The sequence below is a fragment of the Stylophora pistillata genome, chromosome 9 (assembly GCF_964205215.1).
Source record: "Stylophora pistillata chromosome 9, jaStyPist1.2, whole genome shotgun sequence".
In the NCBI taxonomy this organism is placed as follows: domain Eukaryota; kingdom Metazoa; phylum Cnidaria; class Anthozoa; order Scleractinia; family Pocilloporidae; genus Stylophora; species Stylophora pistillata.
In genome coordinates this window covers 21,802,701-21,812,700 of record NC_142527.1, presented here as the reverse complement: position 1 = coordinate 21,812,700, position 10,000 = coordinate 21,802,701, and the positions used below count along the sequence as shown (strand labels likewise).

The 10,000-nt window shown below is 39.5% G+C and overlaps 1 long non-coding RNA gene and 1 pseudogene across 1 annotated transcript in view; both read right to left on the bottom strand.

Annotated features, from left to right (window-relative positions):
- Nucleotides 1-2,063: 2,063 nt before the first annotated feature.
- On the bottom strand, nucleotides 2,064-3,527 carry LOC148723798 (beta-1 adrenergic receptor-like; annotated as a pseudogene).
- Nucleotides 3,528-8,702: 5,175 nt separating this feature from the next.
- Nucleotides 8,703-10,000, bottom strand: part of LOC148723797 (uncharacterized) — a 2,441-nt gene continuing 1,143 nt past the window's right edge. Inside the window, exon 2 of the long non-coding RNA XR_015991835.1 lies at nucleotides 8,703-8,833. This is a non-coding gene — a long non-coding RNA (uncharacterized LOC148723797). The remainder of the gene's footprint in view (nucleotides 8,834-10,000) is intronic.

Here is a 10,000-nt window from a genome sequence, read left to right as displayed (position 1 = left end):
GTACGCTGTTGCTAGGCTTGTTTGCAAACGTCCACCGCTTAAGTTTGTGCAGACTCGCAACTATAAAGAATTGAATGAGAAGAGCTTTAAACGCGATATGGAAAATGCACTTTTTTATGTAGCTACGATCTTCGTCGACCTGGATGACTCGCTATGGCTGTGGAACAAAATATTCCTACAAATTGCAAATGAACACGCACCTATAAAACAAGTAAAAGTGAGAGGTCAATCACTTCCAAGGATCACTGACGACATCAGGAGAAAAATGAACAGCTGATTTAAACTTTACAAGGAAGCGGTTAACACGAACGACAGTGAAAAGTGGCGCGAATGTAAATACCTACCAAATAAGATCACAGCTGCCGTTAGGAGAGCAAAAGCGGATTTCTTCAGAAGAAAAGTCAGCGAGGTTAAAACCTCAGGCCGAGGTGCTTACTGGAGACTCAAAATGTCGTAAATCAATAGGGCCCCTTAAACGCGATGATGGGAGCCTAGCCGTTAGTGATGTGGAAAAAGCCAACATGATGAATGCTTACTTTTCCTCGATTGCCACAGAACTAGCGGCACATTTGCCGGCATATTTGTCGGCGCCACAAATCGGTACAAGCACAGCGGATGACCCAACAGACACACCAACTTTAGCTGTTATGAACATTCATGAGGGCACAGTCAAAAGTATAATACTAAACTTGAAAACGAGCAAAGCAACCGGCCCGGATGAAGTCGCCCCAAGGCTCCTCAGGCTACTGGGAGAGACTGTTGCACCCCCGTTGGCCTCCCTATTTAAGTCAAATTTTAAGACGGTAATTGTCCCCCTGGAGTGGAAAACAGCAAAACTAACGACAGCGCATAAAAAAGACGACGAAACGGATACAGGAAACTATCGCCCTTTCTCCATCCTCAGCGTGCCAAGCAAGATCTTAGAGTCACGTCTTTATGACGCGATTGTCGACCATGTGTTCAACTATCGCCTGGTAACAGACAATCAATGGGCATATCGCAAGGGCTACTCAGCTGAGCTTCTGCTCGTCCATTTAACGGAAACCTGGAGACATTCAATAGACAATAGGTGGGCGTGGCATTCATTGATTTCAAGAAAGCCTTCGATTCTAGATCACGGCATCCTACTAAACAAGCTTCGATGTCAATTTGGAATACGCGGACCCTTATTAAACTGGTTGAAGAGCTACCTTACATCCAGGTTACAGTATACGGTCTTAAACGGACAAAGATCTAGCCTCCGCTCAATGCCTTCTGGGGTCCCCCAAGGGAGCGTCCAGGGGCTGACTCTTTTTACTTTGTACACAAGCGATCTTGTAGCGTCCACCCAGTCAGGGTCTGTTTATATGTATGCCGACGACACCATCGTATACTGTATTGGGAAGACTATAGACGAAGTGGCAGCTGCGTTAAATCAATCCCTAAGGGAGTTGTATGACCGGTGCGTGAAGAACAGGCTAACGCCACATCCAAAGAAGTCAGAATGTATGCTAATTTATAGAGGATCGTTCACTAGCCCTCTACCACCCACATGCCTCGGAGGTAACACATAGTCGACTTCTGGGTGAGACCATCGATTATAAGCTTGGCTGGTCCACTCACATAAAGGAACTGAAGAAGAGTTTTGCCAATAAACTAAGCCTTATAAAGAAGAGCAGATTCTTACCTAAAGAGGATCTCTTAAACCTGTATTTTAAAGTTATAATTCCTGCAGTAACGTACGGCATATCCATATGGGGAGGTACTAGCCGACAAGACAACCACGATTCACTGGAAAGATTACACTGCAGGCCGGGGGGGGGGGGTACTCCCTTATAAGGGCTTAATGGGGACGTGCGACCAGCCAGGGTATGTTTTTCGAGATTTTTGTCTTAAACAGGGTATCGAATTTATCATTTTTTGTCTTAATCTGGGTATCGATTTATCAATTTTTGTCTTAAACAGGATATCTTTTCTTGGAAGATAAACAGAAAAATTTTTACAAGCTCTAATTTGAATTAATATTGAATTCCGTTGATTTTGGCATTGATACCAGGCACATTAAATGTCTTAAACAGGGTTTCAAAAATCGGAATTGTCTTAAACAGGGTAGGAAAATCAGCGATATTTGTCTTAAACAGGGTCAGGGTAATAAGGGGCCGCACCGCACCTCCCCACCCAGGAGTATATCGAGTGCCCCCCCGGACTGCAGGGCAGCAAGAGTCATTTACAATTTCGCTAAGGATTTACAGTCAACGGAAGTCCTTACCAGGGCTAATAAGTGGGACTCTCTGAGAACTTTCTATTAACAATCTGTCCTGAAACTAACATATAAGATGCACCACAATGATTTACCATCCTGTATGACAGCACATATTGTGAAATCGCGAACCTCATATAATTTAAGGAAGAGTCCTAAGTTGGAAATCCCACCTTTGAAATCGAATATCAAAAAGTATTCCATATAGTACAAAGGTTCACTTTTGTGGAATTATCTTTTGTGGAATTATCTTTTGTGGAACGAGATTGCGTAATTCTTAAAACTTTTAACTGTCAGCGTTGCCTGTGTGGTCACTGCGGTTGACGATGTGCTTTTACATTACCATAGAAACGATTTTTCTTGGGAGACAAACACAGCCACTGAAAACCGCCTTAAATGCTCTTCTGTAGGTTTGAATTCTCCACGCGTAGATGAAAGGGTTAAGACAACAATTGACTAAATTAAATACACTAGATGCCCACAAAAAAAATCGAAAACTGTCTTACTGCTCGAATTTTGGGTTAAAGATCACCAAATTATTAGTGATGAATCGTGGAGCCAAACATCCATAAAACAAAACGAGAACTATGAGAAATGTGGATATCACTTTGCGTTCTCTGTTCCTGTGGACCACGTCCATTTTCTGTCTTCCCTCATCATCAGTTACATCTTTCACCTGATTATTGTGCACACGAAGAGCACGGAATGTTTTCCAGTATACCAAAGGTAAGACGAGTATGGGAACTGATATATGAAGATGGCAGTTTAAGATAAAGAACAGAGATATTGGCACTTCCATCAAAGGGAGACTGGGAAATGTCAGAGAATAAATCCAAATCAACGCGACCACTACTTTAACACGTCTCTTCGTCTTGGTTAGTTGCGCTTTGTATTGAAGAGGAGATAAAACTGCGAAGAATCGGTCAAAGGACAACGCAACAAGGGTGCCAGATGACACGATATCTGTCCCGATCCCGGCGTAAAACACTAATAGTTGGACTCCAACAAGGCTTTCCTGCATCTGGCCTCTCAGGATACAGACATTGTAGAAAACGAGTCCGTAACCCGGCACAAGACCAGCCACCAGGTCGCAGATACTCAGGTTTACCACCAAGAGAGTTGCAGGCGTTTGCCAAATTCGTAGACCTCTCTTTGGAGCTTGATAAATGGTTATCAGCAACAACACATTTGAGAGAAAAGCGGTCGTGGCTAAAATAAAAACCAGAGAAATTTGAACGAGAAAGAAGTTCTGGCTTCCTTGCGTTTCGTTGTAATTAGAGCGAAACATTTAAAGGATTTTTCTGCTCGGCTAATTTGAGTACTTTTCTCGAGAAATGCAACTAAACAAGCAGATTTAAAGGTAATAACCTTAACTTTATAAATAAGGTGGCTATATATATGTTAAGTGTTATAACAGAGTCTATGGCACCTCTCTTTTAAAAGCCTATCAGCAATATAGATTGGTTTATCATAATTATGGTTCGGCATTTAACTTTTATCACTGTATTTAGCCAATCAATCATCTGAACCATCATTAAGTAACATGAAGGATGCACAGTGGCTATAGCTCTTGAAGCAAAGAGTCCTTCCGCTTACTTCATCGCCAAAAAGATGTACGAGCCTTTGAAACTTTTGACATCAGTTAAAAATATTGTCATGACTTTTTCTGAAAATGAAACGTAGCATCTAACATACGAGACAAGCGCTATACGTGAAAAGGAATTAAAAGAAATATACCACACTGCTTTTTCGATTTAAAATTAAATGTAGGACAATTTCGTTTAATGGCAATTTCGAGGCCACTTGTAATGGTTAATCTGAATGTTAATTCTTTACAATTATTGTTAGGTGATAACTACATTTTTTAGATTATCTTTTTTTCCAATGTCGTGAGTCGTCCTGTTTGATTTCAAGAGAAATTGCTCTCCCTTGAGGCCAAAAAGTTCCTTCTTTCCAGCTACCAAAAACTGTCTATCATAAAATGGGATTAACAACCGTATATTCTGGTTTAGTCTTTTTAAAGAAGTTGATTACCCCTGCGAAAGGACCAGCTGGGTTAAAGATGATCTTAAGTGACACAGATTACATTATTAAAAAAAAACAACCTTCTTTTATTACTGTTTTCGCAAACTTTCAACCAAAGTAGCGCCTAAAGGCATAATATTTGGACCTACATGAGTACACTTCCGACTGAAAGCCCCCAATGTAATGGAAATTTGATAGGAAAGAGGGAATTGCAATTTCTAGTCTAGAATACGATGTGAGAAGAAATGAGAAAGAGATGCTTTGTTTTAAGTTGTTGTAGGAGTGAAAATCTTTTTTTACGATCAAAGGCGGCCCGTTGTAGATTTCCCACCATTGAATATCGAAATACAAAATTGCTTGATTACTGCAAACGTATACTTTATCACTCAGATGGCGCTTTGGTGAACACCTTAGCTGCTGAAAGAACGGTAAAAGAGTTTTTTCTTCCGATTTCTAGCAAAGGTGGATAAAAAGCAAAAACATCCCCTTAAAGCAAATATTCGGTTTGATCTTTGTATTTTACTTTGCGGCAACGGCCAAACAATCTGCTAACCTAAATCATGGCCAAAATTTAATCGCACGCACGCGCAGTAGTTATCGACACTTGAAAAAAAAAACCGTTCAGTGTAAACAACCGATTTTATAGAGAAATATGTGGCACTTTAACTTCTGCGATAAACTGTACAAAATCCTATGAGCCTGGTTAAAATGTTCGATCTGATATCGACAGTGCAACTTCCATGGATTAAAAATTTGCCAAAAACGAGTCTGTAGTTTAAAAGTTTCGCGCTTCCTAACCAAAAATTGAAAAGCAGTAAAACCTACCTTCGTATTCCGTACAAATATCTATAACATCAAGTACCGCGCTCTAAATGATGATTTTCTTTGCTTCGTGGGCACAACACCGTCTGTAAATTCCAATTTGTTCGGTCCGAAATTTCAAGTTGACATTCACCTCTTTGAAGTTGTCACTGTTTAAGCGTCTGTAAATGCATCCTCGTCCTTCCCATCTCCCAACAATGAACGTCAATATTCGGGTCTCTTCATAAATAACACAGCAGCGTGATGACAGAGCATTCAAAAATGTTCAGCGCGTCATGGTACTATCTTTCCTGTGATACATCGATCTTCTGCTAATTTCTAGCCGCCATTTTGCTCTCATCGCTTGATTTAGGGCTAAGTACTAGTCATCCTCTTATTACAGGACCTTTGATTGGTCTAAAAAAGGCAAACGATGATTGTATATATCCGGATACGTGATACGAAGATAAAATTAGCCGCGAAATATGAATAAACGCGCGGCAAATTTGACAGCTTTGTTGCATTTCATTCATCAATGAAAGATAAAATCTTTTACTTAAAAATTGTCAGATACGCCGATTTTAAGGAGATTTCTACCTCACTACGTATTAGAAGACATCCGTGGCATAACTGTCCAGCCTTGGCAGAACAATCAACTGAAATATGTACAACAACAAAAACAAAATAGTAAGGAATCCTTTTGCTGTGTTGACATCCCCATTACGTTGCTGCTCTGCTGTTACAGAATGAATCTTTTTTTGGAGGAAGTTCAGTCAGTTGAGATGTTGCATACAGAATTACAAAAAGAGACAAAAATAAATAAAAAAAAAATCTAGTAAAAGAAAACCAAAAAATATACGAAGAACTCCTTGAGGAGATCAAGCAAAAAAATATCAGGGAAGATCAGATGTTAACTGAAACTGAGTCACTGAAAAAATATATTAAAAAACTGGAAACAAAAAATGGGACAGACAAAAATGCAAAAGAACTATCAACCCTCAGTCCTACTACGAAGTGGAGATATCTGAAAGATCTGAAAACCAGGGCACAAAAAGCTCTATGGCTTTCTTAGAGCCTAGGGCCTCAAACTGAACAGTTTAGAGGTTGAAGAAACAGTACATGCACAACCCATAATTTCAGTTTAGATGACCCTTCCTTAACAGTCCCTACCAAACATGGGTAGCACTTCAAAATACTCGACACTCACAGGAGATGACAAAAAGAAAGTGGAAGTGGTTTTATTTTTAATGGACCGGTTCGGTGTGAGTGAAGAGTTCTACCATCAACTAACAATGGTTTGTGATGGACTGCCAAGATCATATTTGGTAAAACAGTACAAGAATCATCTCAACGAATTAAGTCACCTAACTGTTACACCTGGGAAATCACAGGGTGTACAAACGTCATTTAAAGAATTGCTAAAGGAGCAAATAATCGACTTGGTAAGTTACATAGCATTCATTTGTAAAATTCTTTCTTCAAATATGTTTATGTAATAGATTTTTTAACTTGAACCAGCATGCCACTGGGAGTGTAACAAAATACATGTACATGTACCATAGACACAGGAAATATATTCAGCATTCACAGCTTTTCAGCTCGCGCTAAAACATACAGCATAAAATTAACATCATTCCGTTTATTCATGCAATTTTAGGGAGAATCATGTGATCATTCTGTGAGTGATACACAGAGACCGATTAAAGTAAAGATCAGTGGAGATGGCGCACGAATGACAAGAAACAGCAACTACATTATCTTGTCATTCTCAATTCTACAAAAAGAATACCAACTTAGGTCATCGAGAGGTACTTGACGTTAGAGCTAAACAACACTGATTTATAATTCTTGATCTATAATTCTTGTTAATATAATTTATAAACCTGTAATTCAGCATTTTCTGCAAGAGGTTTGAATGAACATTATTATTATTATTATTTACAAACAAAAAGAGCTTATAAGTCACTTATAAGTCAACATTTCTTAACATTTTACTTAATCAGGTAAACTATATTAAAGCCTGAAGACCTCTCAAGGATACAAATGTTACTAGTCACTGTCTCCCTCTCCAACACAAGAGCTGTTTGCAAACACATGCTCACACACATTTTAATTTAACAGGGAACCGCAGTTGTGAAAGGCAGCGAGGATTACACTACAATTGCAGAGTCATTTCAGGATGTCTTAAAAGAAATCAATGAAGTACAAGAGGTTGGCTTTGTCAAAGTGCGGGAAAACCAAATCCACAGGCCAGGCCAGCCCAGTTCAGCTTGAAGCTAGTTTAAATGGGGGGCCTTTACATCCCACCCCAGGGGAGGACATCCATCACACAGTACTCTCGTGTGTGGGAAATTAACGTCTCCTACCCCCAACCCTGCAGGAGACGGGACCTCCATTTATTCACCCTATCCGAGAAGACTAGATTATCTAACCATTTCTTGACGTTATAGCAAGGTAGAAAATTCTTCTCAATTATTTTAAGACCTTGAGTGTTGGTCCGGCCGGGGCTTGAACCCTCGACCTCCTGCACAACAGTCCAGCGCTCTATCCATTGAGCTAACCGGGAGGCGGTTAGCTCAATGGACCTCGGACCAATATATTCCCCAGTTCAGCTCTCTCGTGCTCGGTTAGTAAGAAGTCATTGATTATCTTATATTTCATGAATTACATCCAGCTAAAAATACTAGACGTTTATCCAAAATTATATTGCCATTTTGTTTACGCTGTCAAGCAAAAAGTAGAAAAGAAAATGAACAAAAATACAGGAAGTATATGAAGGCAATTGATCTGTCAAAAACCTTATTTGATAGGAGACCAAGCTTCTTAAATAATTGGGTGCTACTGTTTGAACTATAACAGAGTTTTATGTGAAGATAATACCCCTTGGTTTCTCTCTCATGGATGGCTTCCTTCCCCCCTCCTCCCTTCCCCTTTTGCAAGCCTTAATTATCAGTTATAAAACAGTAAGCTGTTAAAACAGGAAAAGTTCTATTAACATGGGGTTCTTGCAAAGGAAAAGCAGAGACGTTTCTGGTAAGCCCTAATGCAGGGCTGCACCTCCCCACTTTGCAGCTTCAAATACCTGTTTGATGACCAGGACAAGAAAAAACGCATTCTTACTGGAAAACAAATTTAATGCCCTTCTCCAAAAGAGTCAAGACACCTATCCCAATCATGTGGAAAATATTTTCCATCAGAGTGCCTCTCTTCAAGGTAATGCCATGCCCCAGTGAACTCACCTTTACCCTCAAACAAGTGTTTGAAAATGTGAGAAGGAAAATTGATTGTCTCTGGAAGGCAGCATTTAGAATTCAATCTTCCTTCTACTGCTATTCTGAAGCTGTCTACTGCCTGAACTACATTCTTTCCTGGCTGTGGGTTGTCAAACAACCTAACAATACAGAATCAGGGACTTTATTTTACGGAGGTTTTTCACTATCCACACAAATTAGAGACTGTGTATGCTTCTCTGCATTTCATTCTGTCTCATAAGCTTAAATAATTTGAATAAGTATACAAGTTTACTTAAAAATTTAAATAGGGGGGAAACAAAAATTATTTTGCATCTATGTCAAAGGTTCACTCGAAATTAAACTTAGAACACACACGCAAAAAAGAAATCGCAGTACTAGAACAGTGTGTTACACTTGTATGGTAATATTTATTCAAAAAAACTGACCAAATACAATCCTCGGAAATGTTATCAGACAGCTCCCACGTGGATTCATATTTGAAGTAGCCACTCCACTTAACCAAATACTCTGTATCCTGAAAAAATCATAAAACACAGTGCTTCTGAGAACTTGGCAAATAGTAAAAAATAAATAAAAGCCACGATCGAATATAAAATATACTTTTAGGAAAAGGGCCTGGATATTCAGGTCAAATTCAAGGACCTTTAACGGAATATCGGCAAGAGTACCATATAACCCCATACATTAATTATGCATTCAGTCTTTGTTCAATGAAATCAATAGCGATAACAATAGAACTCCGCAGAGACTAGTAGTCTTTGTTTTGAAAATTTGGATTTTTTTTCTAAGTCTTTTTTGAAACAGGGTAAATTTGGCGCGTTTTGGCTTTGCAAAACAGAAAACTCAAGTAATTTTCCAGAGGTTTTTAATTTTGAAATATAACTGAATGTTCAGTTTCGCTTTGAAAGCGTAAAATTGGCCGGAAAATAACGTTAAGTCTACGGTCAGGCTTTGAAGTTTGTCAATGCAAAGTTTAAATAAATGTTGTGTCTTACCTGTTCTTGTGATTTTGGTTGATTCTTTCATTATCCTTTCGTGTCCTAGTGATGAAAATTGTTCGTGAAGGCCGGTGTATACAGCGATGCAAAGAAACCTTTGTATCTATCTTTCTGGACTTCACAAAGTTGGTTGATACGTTCGATAATGTTTCCAAAGGGATCGTTTCCGTAGTGCTGACGCCACATATATTCTTGTAGGTAGCCATCGAAAAGTCCTTTAGATGTTCCTGTTTGGGGCAAACCTTGCTTGATTCCCCACCATGTATTTTCGATACCCTGTGTGTGCGTATCGGTGAATTCCGGCGCATTGAAGCCATTCCATCGCAACCCCTTTTTGAACATCGCCACTCGACCCGTCTCGCGATGAAGCACGTCACGTCCAGCTAAGTTCAATGCTGCGCCCAGCTCGAGGACATTTTACCGACGTCACAAGCAGGTTGTGATCCTTACACCACTGTATGCACCGGTCGTGATCCGATGATATTGGAGAAAGTCGAATAAAATACAGTCTCCCCATCTCCGAGTTGTTGTTGTTCTTCTTCCTTCTATCTCCTTTTTTCGTTGATGTTATTAGAAAGAGGTATGAATAAATTTTGTTTTCTATGTGGTATTTGGCCAATCGTAGAGAAGAAGAAATGCATTCTTTAGTGCAAAGGGGAACTTTGGCGCATTATATCAATGCA